The 18230-nt window shown below is 40.9% G+C and overlaps 1 protein-coding gene across 11 annotated transcripts in view; it reads right to left on the reverse strand.

The window, feature by feature from the left end:
- herc1 (HECT and RLD domain containing E3 ubiquitin protein ligase family member 1) overlaps nt 1-18230 on the reverse strand; it is a 231321-nt gene that overhangs the window by 208641 nt on the left and 4450 nt on the right. For 10 of the 11 annotated variants that reach the window (XM_041178586.1, XM_041178583.1, XM_041178585.1 and 7 more), the window contains exon 2: nt 1299-1409. The gene's annotated coding sequence lies outside the window, so the exon portion shown is untranslated. Of the gene's footprint in view, nt 1-1298; nt 1410-6670; nt 6722-18230 lie in introns of those variants that run through there. The other variant, XM_041178579.1, reaches the window with a different exon arrangement.

Below are 18230 nucleotides of genomic sequence, written 5' to 3' on the forward strand. Positions count from 1 at the left end.
ATGGCAGCCCAAAATGCTCTTTTGGGTAGAATCTATCTAGGTTAAAATTTTGACCAGCACAGGAAAACTCTGTTCTCTGAACGCCGTGGGATCTTTTACAGCAGATGGGGACTGTTTACCTGAATCATCAAAAGACAGCACCTTAGATTTGCAGAACGCCCCAGTAATGCATTAGAACACAAACCGAGATTATGTTCAAATCTATAATGGAGCTTGAACCTACAACATTCTTATGTACAGGTAAGAGTGCTACCATCTAAGCCAACATAATGTAGAGATTGTTTGGTATGGTTATCAGTGATGATAAATGCCCAAGAGTACTTCGCACACCTGAAGTAAAGTTCTTTTGAAAAATAAAAACAAGTAGTTCCCTGGATGGCAACAAGAGTAACAAAAGCTCAATGGCCAACAGGCAAAGAAACTAATAAAACAAAGGGAAGCTGGTTTTATATGATGCATAGCTTAGAAGAATGACATCAAAAATGGCTTGAAAGAAGCTAGATCCTTTCTGATTTTCTCCACTGTTATCCTAAGCTTTCTGCTGTGGGATTACATTCCTGTGGAGGATGCTAGAACAAAGAAGAATTACGAGTTAATTGACAAAAAAAAAACAGAACTGCCATCCTGCAGAGAAAGTCCAAGGCCACCAGTAACAGCAACATAGTCAAGATCAGTAACTTGGGTGCAACAGATTGAGTGACACTACTGCCACAGTGCTGCCCACTGGCATTCCAGCAATACGTTATTTGAACATAATTGCGAAACGTGGTAGAGTGGTATGCCATTAATGCATTATACTGAAGATAAGTGGCTTTACTATCCAGACACACGGTTAACAAGAAATGTCCATTTGTTAAAAAATGACACATTAAAATTACTGAACGACATCAACACATTGTTATCACAGCATGTCATGCTATTTCCTAATTTGATTTAACTTCCTTTTTGTTAGATATGCACATGTCATGCACCATTTCCCCAGTTGGCAGTGGGTAGAATATCTAATCTTAGTGTTTTTTCCAATAACACTCTGGCTGGTAGCAGCAGATTGTTTATGAGATGATTTCTTTTGCTACAAAACATTGACAGCTGCTAGGATTGGCCACCTAATGGTACAGTCACAATCAAGAATTCACCAAGTAGAAGACAACATGGCAATGTAACTTATGTTTCACATGAATAGCAGTAATATAAACTGTTACTTTTACAACTTTATACAGTGAAAAACGAACACGGTATTTATTCCTCCGCCATTTCACAATAAAAAAGATTTTTAAAAATTGCAGATACTCCCTCACCTTCCAACTGCTTTTTTTGCAAAGCACTTTCCACAGATATTTACTACAAGCCCACATCAACTTCTTCAACTGCCTGAACAAACGTCCTCAGTCTTGTTCCTACAAAAAAAACTGTTAGAAAAAAACTGTCAATTTCTTCATCTTGGTCATGTCAATATGAATAACGGGATACTAGATTTGTACAGAATATAAGAGTGGAGATGCAATGGCAAATCCACTAAAAACCCTAGGCTACAGTTGTAGTACAGTGTGTAAAATTTCAGGCTCCACACCATACTAATAGTATAAATACAAAGAAAGACATGAGGAAAAAAATAGGGATGATTTGAAAGAGATGTTTAAAATTATGAAGTGATGGTAGAGAGTAGATAAAAATAGTTGAGGAGTCTAGAACAACAATTTACAGAATTAAGATTAAAAGCACGCGGATTAAAAATTGAGAGATTGTAAAATGTTGGTGGCTGAAGCAGAGGTACCAACACTTAATACAACTTACATTCATATAGCCCCTTTAAAGTAATAAAACATTCCACGGTATTTCACAGGAGCATCGTAAACAAAATAGGTCAGATAACCAAAAGCTTGGACAAAGAGATAGGCAATAAAATAAAAGTAAAATACTGTGGATGCTGGAAATCTGAAACAAAAACAAAAATTGCTGGAAAAACTCAGCAGGTCTGACAGCATCTGTGGAGAAGATGATGGAGTTAACAATAGGCAATAAATGCTGGCCTAGTCAGCAACGCCCACATCCCATGAATGAATATGAAAAAGAATCCTCCTCATCATCGTGGAATCTCACACCCAATTGTAAGGACATTATAATCACAAAACCAGGGACTCGAGTTCGAAACAGCACAACAGACATAGCTAGTTAACATACTCATCTCACACCTGGGACTGTCCATTTTAAAAGAGGACAATGGACATCATTTGTATCTTGATAAATTTAACCCTCTAGAGGAGTCAGAGAGTGTGCCTGGTAAATGGTTTCCCAACACAAGGACCTCAATATAGATTTAACTCTTTCAAAAAGGTAATGGCTGGGATATTCAGTCCTGAATTCAAAGCCAGTTCCAAAGAAGGCCACATGACTTGAGTGACCATTTTGAAATCTCTATGTTACTTTGAGAACAGAGAAATCCTGCCTGCTCTTTAACATCCAACCGGTTAACACCAAGAAGCAGAACTCCACACTGAATAACAGCCTGCTCCTCAAAGTCTCTCTGCTGTAAGATTTCCTACCATCGCCTGCAGAACTGACCCTGTCACTGTGCACCAACTTTATCTTGCAGTATCAGCGCCAACTGTAAAGAGAACTTTACATCTCCAGTCTTCAGCCAGCTGAATTCAAGCTCCTGCGTGAACGAATCCCTCATTGCACTCTGATAATAATATGAACTAATATTCATTTCTTGTACTTTTACTAGCTATAGTTCTGAAGTGTGCGTGTGTTTGTGCGCGCACATGAGCGAGAGAGAGAGAGAGAGAGAGAAAAAGAGAGAGAGAGACGTTGCGAACACTCCTCCCCTGGGTTTTGAATATGAATAAACTAACCTTCTGAGTTAACTATAATGCAAGTTTGCTGCAAGTCATTAATAAATTGGATCACACTAACTGAGGGTTTGGGAAAATGCACCACAGCATACTTTAAAAATAATTCAAAACACCTTCTGCTTGTGGACAGTTGGAGAGAGGTCTGCCTGTCTCTCCTGTCCTAACAAAAGCAAGGTAGAGAGACAGAGGGTAGGGGAGGGTATTCCAAAGCTTGAGGACTAGGCAACTGAATGGTACAACCAGCAACGGTGGAGCAATTAATATTGGGAATGCACAAGAGGTAAAAGTAGGGAAGCACAGATATCTCAAAGGGTTGTGGGCCTGGAGGAGATTACGTTGGCAAGGCCATGGAGGGATTTGAAGACAAGATTTAGAATTTTGAAATCTAGACGATGCTTGACTGGAGACCAGTGTAGATCAGAAAGCACAGGGGCAATAGGGGATTAGAACTTGGTTTCAGTTACAACATGGACAAGAGAGTTTGGGATGACCTCAAGTTTGAGGAGGGTAGAATGTGAATGTGAGAGATCAGCCAGGAATGTGGTCAAGTCTAGAAGTAACTAAGACTAGGTTGAAGATAAAGGGGACATAGAAAAAGGCGGCATATGAAATTAGGATGAATCCTCATGAAGAAAAGCAACTGGTTGAGATGAACCTCTTGTTTCTATGTTGTAATTTTTAATTAATACTATAACTATTTTACACAAGCTTTGAAAAGTTATTTTTCCTTTACCTTATCTGGTGTGTAATATACAATATAACATTTTCATGAGGAAATATGTGCATAGAGAAGCAATACTGTATCAACTGCATCCATCGCATTTCCTGCATCTCCATTCTCACCACCACACAATGACAACAGGACCGCCCGTCTTCACCTTCCACCCCAAAAGCCTTGACATCCACCAGATCATCACCATTCAAAATGTACATCTTCCCTCAGTTTTCTCCATGTCACCTTTGTTCATTTTTTAAATTATGATTCTCAGCTACTCTTTCCTGGCCTGTTGGTAGCAGGTCAAATACCCATTCATTTGTTAATGCCCACAAAATGAGTCAAAGCAACTAGTTTAAAACATTTGAAGCTGGTGTTCATTTCAATCCTTAAAACAATTCCAGACTAATGGCAGTCTGAGGATTTGTGTTCTTAAATCCCTGGGAAAAATGTTACCTGCTTATGGGGGTTTTTACATATTGGGAGAATTAAGCTGCAAGGGAGAAAAAAGTAGTTAAACTGCTATTATTCCACTACAAACAGAAACCAAGAGTATCAATATCCTGACCAATTCTTATTTCTCAACCAATATCACAACAACAGAATATCTGCTCATGGGCCCTTGTGGCACATTTATTAGCTGCCATGCTTCCTACGTTACAACAGGGACAATAGAACCAATGAAGTGTTTTTGAAAAGAGTTTTAGGATGTCTCAAGACCATGAAAGAATCAATCTGCTCGCACCCAACAGATTGAAAAAAAATTTAGCTGTGCAGCTTAATCAGGGACAGCTAGAATAAGCATCTCATGTTCCTAAATGTGTATCATTCTTAACAGTTCAATCATTTGTGATGTAATAACAAAGACAACACATTTACAGCATAGATTTTAAAACTAAGTGAAATCCTTGTTCTCAAGCTTCTAGTAGTGATGTGTACCATTTTAATCAAAGTACCAAATTAAGAGCATTATGTACTACACACACTTTAATTATGTACAAGTCCTGCTTAGTCAACAACTTCACACAGATAAGTTTCTATCCAAACTAGGTCTGGCTACCTACTTCCAACAATTCATTTTAGGTTAATTATCCAAGATAGTGACATTTCAAGTTGAAGGTTTGCATTACCTTTAATCGGAATAACTTGGGAATTTAAGGAAAGTACACACTTTACATTCTTTGTGTATTCATAAATCCTCAGGGTCAATTTCATAATCTCCACAGCCAGGTTTGCTAGAGTGCAAACAAAGAGCAATCGAGAAGAGGGAAAAATCTGGTAAAAATCAGTCTAGCTAGATTAACCACTATTGTGCATTGTGTTTTAAGCCAAATTAAAGTGGTCGCACAAAGGTAAAAGACTTATGCCATATGAAAAATCAAGTAGTTATGGAACTGTACCCATGTATATTCTTTAAGGGAATATACACAGCTTATTCAGAGTGTCCATTTGGATTGGACAATTTGGATCAGGCACATTCTAGGGCACCTAAAGACAGCAGTTTATATGCCGCATTTATAATTAGCAGGCTGCATTGAAACTTTTAGGCTTGTCAGATGATTATTAAGCTTTTTTGCCATATTATCACTGTCACAATTAAAATTCTGGATATGAGAACTTCCTTTTGGATTATCTGGTAATGAGAAACAGGATGGGGAGGGAAGGTTCGAATGCACAGGAAAGGTTCCAACACCTGTCCTTATAGCAATCTGAAGAAAGTGACCTTCACAGGCACTGTTTCAAGAGGAAGTCAGTGAAAAATGATGTCTCTGTTTAAAACTGATCTGCAGAAAACCAACACCACAGGCATGACACTGCTAGTGGCAGTCAATTTTATGCCTCTAAACTACCAAATTGGAAATGCAGCAACAGCATTCAGCAGAACAGAAATGGATCAGGAAGGTCAAGAACTTGCCTGATACCAAACAGCATCATTTTTCACCTAAAAACCTGTAGCACAAGAGAAAGCCCTGCCAATTCTTGACATCACAATTCCCCAAAGTTCAGGGCATCTTTGATGGCAGCCACACGGTCAACCAGGACACAGCACACTATCCCGTAACTTTTATGAAGTGCTTAAGATTTCATTCCATTCAATGGGCAACACCAGCACCGAATTATGCTGATAAGTTACTGTATTTCAGAATACAATTAAGCTACACACAATACAATGCACTCAATTACATAGTCTAGTTATATATTGTCTGTATATTCCAATCTGTACCAATGTCCTTTGGGTGTTTCAAACAGCATTTAATGCGACTATTGCATCTTACCAAGCACACTATATAGGAAGGATGGCCTGGGGTCCAAACATGACGACTGTCCTTCACTGCACTCTATGCAGAAGTACTTCCAAAGCAACATTTGAAAATGGAGATACTCTAGATCACTGGCTAGCCATTTCAGTTTTCCACCAATGAAGCAACTCCTTTAAACACCAATTACAGCCTTCAAGATTTGCAGCTGTGTAATCTTTCTCCAATCACCCCTCCCCCACAACGTGACAACATATTTCCATTCGCAAGCCCAATTCAGACCAGGAATGAAACTGACCATGTGTCTTATGAGCAGCATTTTAACAAGGTGCTGCTTCAGCGATAGGGCCATAAAATAAAAATTCACAGTTATGTTCACTTACCATAATTGTATAAATCACAATTTACATCAACTTGCATATATAGCACCTTTAATGAGGTAATACAATCCAAAGCACTTCACAAGAATCAAAATTTGAGCAGGTGACCAAAAGCTGGATCAAAGACATAGGTTTTAAAAGGTTGTCTTAAAAGCAGGAAAAGTGGAGGTGTTTTAGGGACGGAAATCCAGAGATCATGGATCATTTTCTCTACAATCCTTTTGTAGAAAACTGAATATTGGGCAAAACTCCCACCCTTTACTGGAAATCAAACCCACACAATAATGAATTTACATTTAAAATGTTCTTTATAGAGTGCCCCAATTATGTTTGATTGTTTGTTAAACGGCCTGCAAGTTTCAGCAAAGACGATTTTGTTACTGGTGAGACAGTCAAACTAAATTTGAAAACAAATTAACAATTGGTTGTGTGATATTCTATATAGTATAAATTCACCAATACCACATTTCCAGCAGGAAGCATTTCTCAGAAGGAAGCAGAGTTTGGAGAACTGGTGCTCGGTGTTATTTCTCATCCCTAAACTGTCCTCCCTTCGAGTGGCTCTTCACTGGGTGCAGTGTCAGTGAAGTTATCCCTGTGTCCATTAGAGCTGAAACAGAGGACTTAAAATGAGACATTTTAATTTTTGAGTTATATCCTATGATCTATCAGTCAACAACCCTTTGTTCTTGTGCACATACTGATGTCAGAAGTACTCATTTTTTGCATTTAGAGAACATGGTGAGAATCAGGAGCTATGCCACCTATCACATGTCAACCATTGCCAACTAACATCTTACATTTATATAGCACCTTTAACACAAAACATCCCAAGGTGCTTCACGGGTGTGCAGACAAACAAAACTTAATACCAAGCCAAAGGAAGAGCCATTAGGTGAGAGCATTTTAAAGGATGGAAGGAAAAGGATTCAGGTAGAAGGGTTTATGGAGGAAATTCTAGAGCTGAGGTCCTAAGAAGCTAAAAGCACAGCTGTCAAACCATAAGCACAGGAATTCAGGGTGGGCATGGGGAGGGAGGGAGGGAGCATGAGGAGAAAGGACACAAGAGGCCAGAGTTGGAGGAAAGCAGTGATCTCAGAACTGTTGATGGATCAGGAGACAATGTAGGTCAGCAAGCACAAGAGTGAGCAGTGATTGGGACTTGGTGCGATTTTGAACATAGCGAGTTTCAATACGGGTAGCTGAGTTTGGAACAACCTCAAGTTTATGCAGGGTGGATGATGGCAGGAGAGCACTGGGATAATTGAATCTGAAGTTAACAGAAATGTGGATGAGGATTGCAGCAGCAAATGAGCTGAGGCAGAATAGGAAATGAACAATATTAGAAGTGGGCATAGGCAGTCTTCATGATGGGAAGTATATGGGGTTGGAAGTTCAGTTCAGGATCAAATAGAATACAGAGGCTGCAAACGGTCAAATATGACCAGAGACAGTGGCCAGGAAGAAGATGGAATCAGTGACTAGGGAACAGTTTGTGGCAGGGACTGAAAATATTGGCTTCACTTTCCCCAACATTTATTTCAAGTAAGTTTCAACTCATCCAGGACTGGCTGTTGGGCAAACAATTTGACAGCACAGCGGTCGAAGGGTCAAGGGAGGTGGCAATGAGCTAGACCTGGGTATCGCCAGAGTACGCATGAAGCCTGACCTAGTTTTTCTGTTCCGATGATGCCACTTTCCAAAATGGCGCTTCTGACATGTGTCTTCCTTCTTCCTTAACTGAGGGTTCCCACCTACTGTGGTTGATAGGGTCCTCAAGTGTCCAACCCATCTCCCACGCCTCTGCCCTCGCACCTTCCCCTCCCTCCCAGAACCATGATAAGGTCCCCCTTGTCCTCACTTTTCACCCCACCAGCCTCTGCATTCAAAAGGATCATCCTCCACCATTTCTCCCAACTCCAGCATAATGCCATCACCAAGCACATCTTCCCTTCATCCTCCCCGCCCCATTAGCATTCCCTCCAGGACACCCTGGTCTACCCCTCCATCACCCCAACCCCATGCAATCACAGAAGGTGCAACACCTGCCCCTTTACCTCCTCTCTATCCAAGGGCCAAAACACTCCTTTCAGGTGAAGCAGCACTTCACTTGCACCTCCTTCAATTTAGTCCGATAGCATGACCCAGACCTTCCTGTCGCTTGCCATTTCAACACACCATCCTGCTCTCGTGCCCACATGTCTGTTCTTGGCCTGCTGCAATGCTCCAGTGAAGCCCAACACAAACTGGAGGAACAGCATCTCATCTTCCGATTAGGTACTTTACAGCCGCAGGACTGAACATTGAGTTCAACAACTTTCAGACCATGAACTGACTCCAAATCCTCACCCCTTTTTTCAATATTCATTTTTTTTTTATCCACTTATTCTTATTTACTTTCATTTTTACTCATTGTTTTATCCCCACCTTTTATCCTATTTTCGATCTTTTTTTCCCCACCACTATCCCCTCTCCCCACCTCACCCCAACTAGGGCCATCTGTCACTTGTTCATGTTGTTCTTTCCAGAGTGCTTACCCTTTTCCTATTATCACATTCTGCTTTCTATCCTTAATTCACCATCACCACCTCCTTTAGCCAGCACCACCACCATTAGCACCCATTTGTCCACTTGTTCATGTCATCTTTCCTTTGCATCCACCTATCACTGGCCTTCTATCCAGCTTCACCTACTCCATCTCCTTAAACAGTATAAATTTCATCACATTTTTACTTCTCTTTAGCTCTGAAGAAGAGGAGTCACATGGACTTGAAACGTTAACTGTCTTTCTCTCCACAGATGGTGTTAGGCCTGCTGAGTTTTTCCAGCATTTTCTGTTCTTGTTCTAGTTTTTCAGATGACTGATTAAGGCAGTTTCAGTACTGAGGCAGGGGCATATACCTATTTGGAGAAGGGAAAGGTGTGCACAGTTTGGGATGTGACAATATATTAACAGTAACCAAAATACACAATGAACGCAAAGCCACAACAGTCAGTCATTTACAGCACAGGAGACCATTCAGGTTCATGCAGAGTATTCCCTTGTTCTATCCCTTACTCCTACAGGTTTATTTCCTTCAAGTACTCATCCAATTTCCTTTTGAAATCATTGATGCTCTCCACTTCCAACACCCTCATAGGGAGCAAGTTCCAGGTCATTACCACTCAACTGTGTAAAACAGTTCTTCCATCTCTTGCCCAAAACCTTAAATCTATGTCCCCTAGTGCTTGTACTAATGAGGACAGGTTTTTCTTGTCTACTTTATCCAAACCTGTCATAATCTTGTACACCTCCAACAAATCTCCCCTTAGTTCTTCTTGGAGAAAAGGAGTCAAGTCCCAGCTTCTACAAACTACCCCAGCGTCTCCAAACTACCCTTGTAGCTAAAATTCCTCATCCCCAGAATCATTCTGATAAATCTCCTCTGTACCCTCTCAAAGACCCTCACGTCCTTCTGAAAGCGTGGTGACCAGAGTTGGACGCAATACTCTAGTTGTGTCCTAACTAGAGTTTTATTTAGGTTCAGTGTTACAGCATCTTCATGTTCTGATTACTTTTTTTAAAAAAATGTAATGTTGGATTTTTATGCTCAAAGGAAGGGGAAGGGAAGTAGTCAGTGCCAAGGATTGATTCAGCATTAACTATTTCCTGCAGTAGCTTGAGTTGATATCACTATCACCACAGTCGGGAGCCCTACCCTAGGACTTGAGCATGTGAAAAAGGCCAGTGCAGCACTACTGAACTCCCTAGTCAGAGACCCAGTCCATTGGATGAGATGTTAAACGAATTATTGTGGCACAAATTTGCAAAAATCACAGTGTAAACCACAATCTCACAAACCAAGCTTGTCATTTTTGTAACGACCAACTCCAGATTGTTAATTACTGCACAATAATGTTCTGTTGCCTACAGTCTGACAGCTGGAGCAAACACTATGAGCCAAAAAGTCCTTACTTGTAGCAAATCCACTCTGAAATTGGTCAACAAGCAGTGCAAGGCCAGCTTGTGTCAGTCAATAGATAGTAGATTCACACCCTCTTTCCCATCTTAACTTTGCCTTTCAGCTCTCCTCCTCCCCAGTTCTCTTTCTTCCACCTGCCCCAACCCAACAGCATGTATGCCAACATGGCAATCTCCTCCCTTCCATCTCCCACCAGTTATCCCTGGGTTCAGAATGAGATCATGGTAAACATTATAGCAGATTACCTGTAAACAATGTTCACTGCCAAACTTCTGTTTCTCTCTATTACTGATGATTACTAACAAAACTTCTATTGTGTTTTCTATGCTTGTGTGTGCTTCATTCCCAGGTCTAGCCACTTACAAAGCTGGGTGGGAATATAAGAGGCCCGGAATCAGGAGAAGCACCAGGGCCCATGATTTCTCTCCCTGGTCCTGGCAACACCCAAGGCTTCCAAGGCCCCAGCTTTAATCCCAGCAAGCGTTTCTAGGCCCAAGTGCTCCCAATTCTTCCAAAGACCCAAATAATCTTAAAATGCCGTGTATACACTGAAACAGAGCAGCACATTCCATTTGACCAAGCTGCCTGAGTGACCCAAGGCTCTATTTGCTGAGCGATTACATATTAACAGAATAGAGGACCAATTGATAAGATAAGTTTTCCATTAGACTTCATAACACTGTACTTCTTTCCATATAAGACAGATCAACATGGTAATAACAGATTTCCACTGATGACTCAAAGTTAAGCATTGCTGCTTTTTCACAGAGGAATTATTCTACTTAATGCACAGTGTATTTTTGGAGTGCTCTTAATAGACAATGGCTCGGTTAGTATTCTGGAGTTTTTATAGCATCAGCATGAATAGATCAACTTCATATTTCCTTGGTGGAAGGGTGGTCTTGGCTGGATGCGGGAGCACTTGTAAAAGCGGTACAACAGAACAGGACCACTGGCAAACAGTGCAGGCCCGGAATTCCAGAGTAGAGGTAATGGGAAGGTGATGCAAGGATTGGGGAGAAGATCAAAGGGAGTGGAGAATGGAACTTTTGGGGACAAGGCTAGAATTGGTTAATGTTGGGAAAAAGGAGAAAATCATTTCTTAGGAAGAGAATGAAGGCTTTAAAACAGTGCTTTCCATGTGGAGGGCCAGTGCAGGAGCAGTGGAATTGAAGTCTGGATGGAGCTCAGGTCTGGGGAATGTTTCCAGATCCTGGTGGCACACATACACAGGAAAGGCTGAGACATGGGAAGAAGTATAGAAACAGAATCAGCCAAGCAACAGTTTGAAGATTGATAGGATTTGAGGTGCAGAGTCTGACAGAACTGGACAGAGCAATGGGACCTGGGAAGTTGGTTTTGGTTATTTAAAATCACTTACTGTGCTTATACTGTAACTGTGAAGTGCATTAAAATGCTACCATAGAATAGGTACACCATAGATCAGGGGTGGGCAAGCTTTTCAGCCAGAGGGTATGGAAGAGGGGAAAGAAAGGGGTTCAGCCATAAACAACTAAGAAATGAATAGTTATAATAAAGCTAAGTATTGTTACAAATAAGCATAATGGTGCATTAAATAAAATAAAGCCAAAGCTACCCTCTTTTTCACACCTTCTTGGCTTAATGTAAACAACATGGTTGATCACCACTCTTTACATCTTTACAATGGCATCAAAGTCTGGCGTCACTCTCTCTCCAAAGTTGCTGCCTGACCTGCTGAGTTACTTTCAACATTTTCTGCTTTTTCATTTCAGGTTTTCAGTACCCGTATTTAGTAACCTCATGGCACATTTTAAAAGAGGTGCTCCCAAGCCGATTTGTAATCTGTTCCACGCCTGTTAGAAAGCACATTCCTAATTTGTAGTTTTCACAAAACACAAAGCTCCAACCTAAAAACCACACTCTTTACTAATACGTTCATCATCGTCCTTCTAAAAAAAAACTAAATTCAGCTGTACTTTTGGCAGCAATAAAAGATACTTCAAACCTAATTTTCTGGAATGCATAAACAACCAAACTCAGGGATCCCCATCTCAAAATGTTAAACCAAGATTGCTTGGGCAGATCTTGTCTTGGGACTTGCTTCAGGTGGCAGCATTTATGTTTTAATATTTCAAATCCTTGTAGGCTAGAGAATTTTAGATCACGTTTTGCTGAGCCCACAGATCTGCTATCTTCTGGTTCTTATTCTAATTAAATATACGTCCTCCAGTTATCGAGCTTTCTGCCATGAGAAACGGTTTCTCCTTATTTACTTAGATCAATACCCTTCGTGATTTTGAACACCTCTATTAAATAATTCAACTTTCTGTGATCCAAGGAGAATAGCTCCACTTTTCAAATTTTCCACATTTAACTGAAGTTCCACATTGCTGATATCGGAAAATAAACCACCCAGGAATGTAAAGATTCTTATAATCTGTTTTTATAAGTATATAAAAAAAAGGAAGAGAGTAGTTAAAGTAAATGCTGGCTCCTTAGAAGCAAAGACGGAATAAATCATAGGGAATGAGGAAATGGCAGAGACATTGAATTGATATCTTGTGTATTCTACTGTGAAGACAGGTACAAGTTACATACTGGAAACAGAGGGCAACCCATGGATGTATAGGAGTGAGGAAATTAAGGTAATTCAGATCAGCAGAGAAAAGTAGTGGATAACCTTAAGGATTAAAATCCAACAAATCTCCAGGACCTGATGGCCTAGGATTTAAAAGAGATAGTGGATGCGCTGGCTATAATTTTCCAAAATTCCCTAGATTCTGGAAAAGTCTCAGAAGATTGGAAGTTAACAAATGTATCATTACTATTCAAGAGAGGAGGGAGAAAGAAGCAGGGAATCACAGGCCAAGTAGCTTGACATGTCATTAGGAAAGTGCTGGAAATTATTAAGGAAGTGTTAATAATGCACTTAGAAAAGCATAGGATAATTAAAACAAGCCAACATGGTTTTATGAAAGGGAAATGCTGTTTGACAAATTTATTAGAGTTTTTTTTGGAGGATGTAACCGATAGGGTAGACTAGCAGGGTAAAGGGGAACCAGTCAATGCAGTATACTTGGATTCAAAAGGCATTTGATAAGGTGTCACATAAAAAGGTTAATACACAAATTTAGGGCTCAGGGTATTGGGAGCGATATACCCGCATGGATAGAGGATTAAATAACAAACAGGAAGCAAAGGGTAGGCACATAAATAGGCACTTTCAAGTTGGCAGACTGTGACTAGTGGAGTGCCACAAGGATGATTACTGGGGCCTCAGCTATTTACAATCTATATTAATGACTTAGATAAAGATACATTACTTACTGTCTCCAAGTTTGCTGACGATAAAGCTAGGTGGGAATGTAAGCTGTGAGAAGGATACAGAGGTTACGAAGAGATATAGACAGGTTAAGTGAGTGGGCAACAAGGTGACAGATGGAATATAATGTGGAAAAGTGTGGGGTTATTCACTTTGCTCATAAAAATAGAAAAGCAGAATATTTTGCGTAGCAGTGAAACTTATAAATGTTCACAATCAGACTTAGGTGTGCTCATACAAGTAACACAGAAAATTAGCATGCAGGTACAGCAAACAATTGAGAAAGCAAATGGCATATTAGCCTTTGTTGCAAGGGGATTGGAGTATAAGAATAAATAAGTCTCGCTACAACCAATAATACTTTGGTGACCATATCTGGAATACTGAGTAATTTTGGTCTCCATATCTAAGGAAGGATATAATTGAATTGGAGGAGCTACGGTAAAGTATTCATTAGATTGAGAGGCTGAGTAAATTGAGTCATTCTCTGGAGTCTAGAAAAATGAGAGGTGATCTCACTGAAATATTCAAGATTATGAAGGGGCTTGACAGGGTAAATACTAAGAGCTTGTTTCACCTGGCTAGGGAATCTAGAACAAAGGGGCACAGTTTCAGGATAAGGATAAATGATAAAGATCATTTAGGACTGAGGAGAGGAGAAATTTCTTCACTCAAACAGTTGTGAATCTTTGGAATTCTCTACCTCAGAGCGTTGTGGATATACCATGAATCTGAGACACATTTTTGCTCTCTCAGGGAATCAAGGGATATGGGGAGCAGGCAGAAAAGTGGGGTTGAAGCCCAATATCAGCCATGGTCACACTGAATGGCTCAACAGGCCATACAGTATTCTCCAGCTCCTATTTCTTATGTTCTTCTGCAAATGTGGCTTTAGGAATTTATAATGTAGGAAGTTGACAGGATGACCACACAGATGCTAGATTTTTTAAAAAATAGATTATACATTCTAATGGGTGAAAGCACTCTTCAGCATCTTATTATGCCAGTGCAGGCCTGACGGTCCCAGGTTTAAATCCAGGACTGCCAGCACTCATGGCACCAAACCTCAGCAAGGATCAGCCTCTTTAATGAGGGAATGAGAAAAATGGCAGAACAAAACTTCAACTCTAAATGTTAACACTGTTTCTGTCTCCACAGATGCTGCCAGACCCGCTGAGTATTTCCAGCACTATTATTTATTTCAGATTTCCAACATCTGAAGTATTTTGCTTTTATTCGTAAACAAGCATTCATTACAAAACTGAGTTTTACTTGGATAATTTCTTCGCTTTTATCAGCCAATCTCCTCTTTCACAACAGACGTATGCACAAAAACAATATTTAACAACTCAAATTGTACAATATTGAAAAAAAATCTAAGTACACTATCCCTGTGGCATTATAATACCCAACGCTTGATCATCCCAATCACAAAACACGATGCCGATAAATAAAAATATTTCCTTTTATCAGATTTTCATGCAATTTTCATCATTAAATAAAAATAATTAGTTAATTGTGTTGCCTGAATGAGTCTTGTGATGACTTGTGTTGGCAGTGGGGTCAGAGGAGGCATTAATATGGACTTTGGCTACAGTGGCCAATCAGGTCCTGACCATAATGATTGAACTCTTGTTCAGGAGTCAAAACACTGCAGATTCAAATGGTGGAAAAGCTCATTCTTTGCACAAGGATGCACCAATGACGACTTCAGCAACAACTATAGATCCAGTGTGGTAAGTTAGAGGTTTAAAAAAGTCTTAATTTTTAAGTAAAGGATTGAAAATTGTGAGGCAGGTAGAAGAACAAATGAAGTAATTGTACCTTATGTAAATACTGCAAATTCATAGTAAGAACAAAGGAAAAATAATTTTCCAAAATAAATTGCTAAATATAACAGGTTTGGGGGAAAATCAATGAAGTTAGTTGCAAATTTTGGAATACTAGTAACTGATCAATAATACCACCCACGGCCAATTGATGAAACATTTGTTTTCAAATGTACAGAGTGTTGATTGAATTGTAATTGTTCAGAAACTCAATTCAGGGCCACCTCCTCGCCAGAACTCACAATTATATAATTACAGACAACAATGCACAGAGTTTAAAATGTTCACATTGGCAGTTTCAATACTAAGTGACTTTGCCATTAAAGTAATGGGTAAATCACTGTTGCATTTTAAACTGCAGCAAGACCACAGTTGTTAACTGTAACAATTGAAGTTAAGCACATACAGGTGGAGGGCACTGACTGGATGGTTATTTTAGCAGTTTTTATTTATTCAATCATGGGATGTGGGCGTCACTGGCTAGGCCTTGGTGGTAAGCTGTCTTCTTGAACCGCTGTAGTCCATGTGGTGTAGGTACACCCACAGTGCTGTTAGGGAGTTCTGGAATTTTGCCCCAGCGACAGTGAAGGAATGGCGTTATATTTCTAAGTCAGGATGGTGAGTAGCTTGGAGGGGAACTTCCAGGTGGTGGTGTTCTCATGTGTCTGCTGCCCTTGTCCTTCTAGATAGTAGTGGTCATGGGTTTGGAAGGTATTAAGGAGTTCCTAAAGTCCATCTTGTAGATGGTACACACTGCTGCCACTTAGTCAGTGGTGGAAGGAGTGAATGTTTCTGGATGAGGTGCCAATCAAGCAGGCTGCTTTGTCCTGGATAGCGTATTGTTGAGTAATGCACTCGTCCAGGCAAGTGTAGAGTATTCCATCACACTCCTGACTTGTGCCTTGCAGATGACTTTGGGGAGTTAGGATGGGAGTTACTCACCACAGAATTCCTAGCCTCTAACCTGCTCTTGTAGCCACAGAAATTTATATGGCTAGTCTAGTTCAGTTGTTGGTCAATGGTGACCTAGGATTTTGATAATGGGTGATTCAGTGATGGTAATGCCATTGGATGTCATGGGGCGATGGTTAAGATTCTCTCTTGTTGGAGATGGTCACTGCTTGACACTTGTGTGGCGTAAACGCTACTTGCCACTTGTCAGTCCAAGCCTAGCTATTATCCAGTTCTTGCTGGATTTGGACATAGACCACTTCAGCATCTGAGTCATTGCGAATGGTGCTGAACTTTGTGCAATCATCTGTAAACATCCTCACTTCTGACCTTATGACGGAAGGTCAATAATGAAGCAGAAGATGGTTGGGCGTAGGACACTACCCTGAGGAACTCCTGCAGTAACGTCCTGGAACTAAGGTGATTGAATTCCAAAAACCACAACTATCTTCCTTTGTGTAAGATATGACTCCAACCAGTGGAAAATTCCCCTCCTCCCCTCATTTCCATTGACTCCAGTTTTGCCAGGGCTCCTTGATGTCACACTCTGTCAAATGCTGCCTTGTTGTCAAGGGCAGTCACTCACCTCACCTCTGAAGTTCAGCTCTTCTGTCCATGTTTGAACCAAGATTGTGGTGAGGCAAGGGATGAGTGACCCTGGCTGAACCCAAACTGAGCATCAGCGAGCAGGCTATTTATAAGCAAGTGCCACTTGATAGCACCGTTGATGACCCCTGCCATCATTTCACTGACAATCAAAAGTAGGCTGATGGAGCGGTAATTGGCCGTATGGATTTGTCCTGCTTTTTGTGGACGGGACATACCTTGGCAATTTTCCACATTGTCGGGTAGATGCCAGAGTTTTAGCCAAACTGGAACATCTTGGTTAGGGCTGCGTAAGACTTCAGTACTACTGCTAGAATATTGTCAGGGCCCACAGCCTTTTGGAGTGTTCAGTGCCTTCAGCAGTTTCTTAATATCATATGGAGTGAATCAAATTGGCTGAAGACTGGTATCTGTGATGAAGATCTCTGGAGAAGATTGAGATGGATCATCCACTCAGCACTTCTGGCTGAAGATTGTTGCCAATGCTTCAGCCTTATCTTTTGCACTGATGTGCTGGGCTCCTCCATCATTGAGGATGGGGATATTTCCTCCTCCAGTGAATTGTTTAACTGTCCACTGCCATTCACGACTGGATGTGGCAGGACTGCAGAGCTTAGATCTGATTCATTGGTTGTGGAATCGCTTAGCTCTGTCTATCGCTTGCTGCTTATGCATTTAGCACACAAGTTATCCTGAGTAGTAGCTTCACCGGGTTGACACCTTATTTTTAGGTATGCCTTGTGCTGCTCCTGACATGCCTTCCTGCACTCTTCATTGAACCAGGGTCGATGCCCTGGCTTGGTGATAATGGTAGAGTGGGGAATATGCCAGGCCATGAGGTTACAGATTGTGGTTGAGTACAATTCTGCTACTGCTGATAGCCCATAGCACCTCATTGTTCCCCAGACTCGAGTTGCTAGATCTGTTCTAAATCTATCCCATTTAGCACAGTGGTACACAACACGATGGAGGATATCCTCAAAGTGAAGACAAGACTTCGTCTCCAAAAGGATTATGCTGTGGTCACTCTTACTGATACTGACATGGACAGATACATGTACAGCTAGCATGTTGGTGAGGATGGGGTCAAGTATGTTTTTCCCTCTTGTTGGTTCCCTCACCACCTGCCGCAGACCCAGTCTAGCAGCTATGTCCTTTAGGACTCAGCCAGCTTGGTCAGTGGTGGTGCTACCGAGCCACTCTTGGTTCTGGGCACTGATGTCACCTACAGAGTACATTCTGCACCTTTGCCACCCTCAATGCTTCTTGGTGTTCAACATGGAGGAGTATAGATTCATCAGCTGAGGGGGGACAGTATGAAGTAATCAGCAGGAGGTTTCTTTGCCATGTTGACCTGGCGCCATTAGATG

This window comes from Carcharodon carcharias, chromosome 32 (assembly GCF_017639515.1).
Source record: "Carcharodon carcharias isolate sCarCar2 chromosome 32, sCarCar2.pri, whole genome shotgun sequence".
Taxonomy (NCBI): Eukaryota; Metazoa; Chordata; class Chondrichthyes; order Lamniformes; family Lamnidae; genus Carcharodon; species Carcharodon carcharias.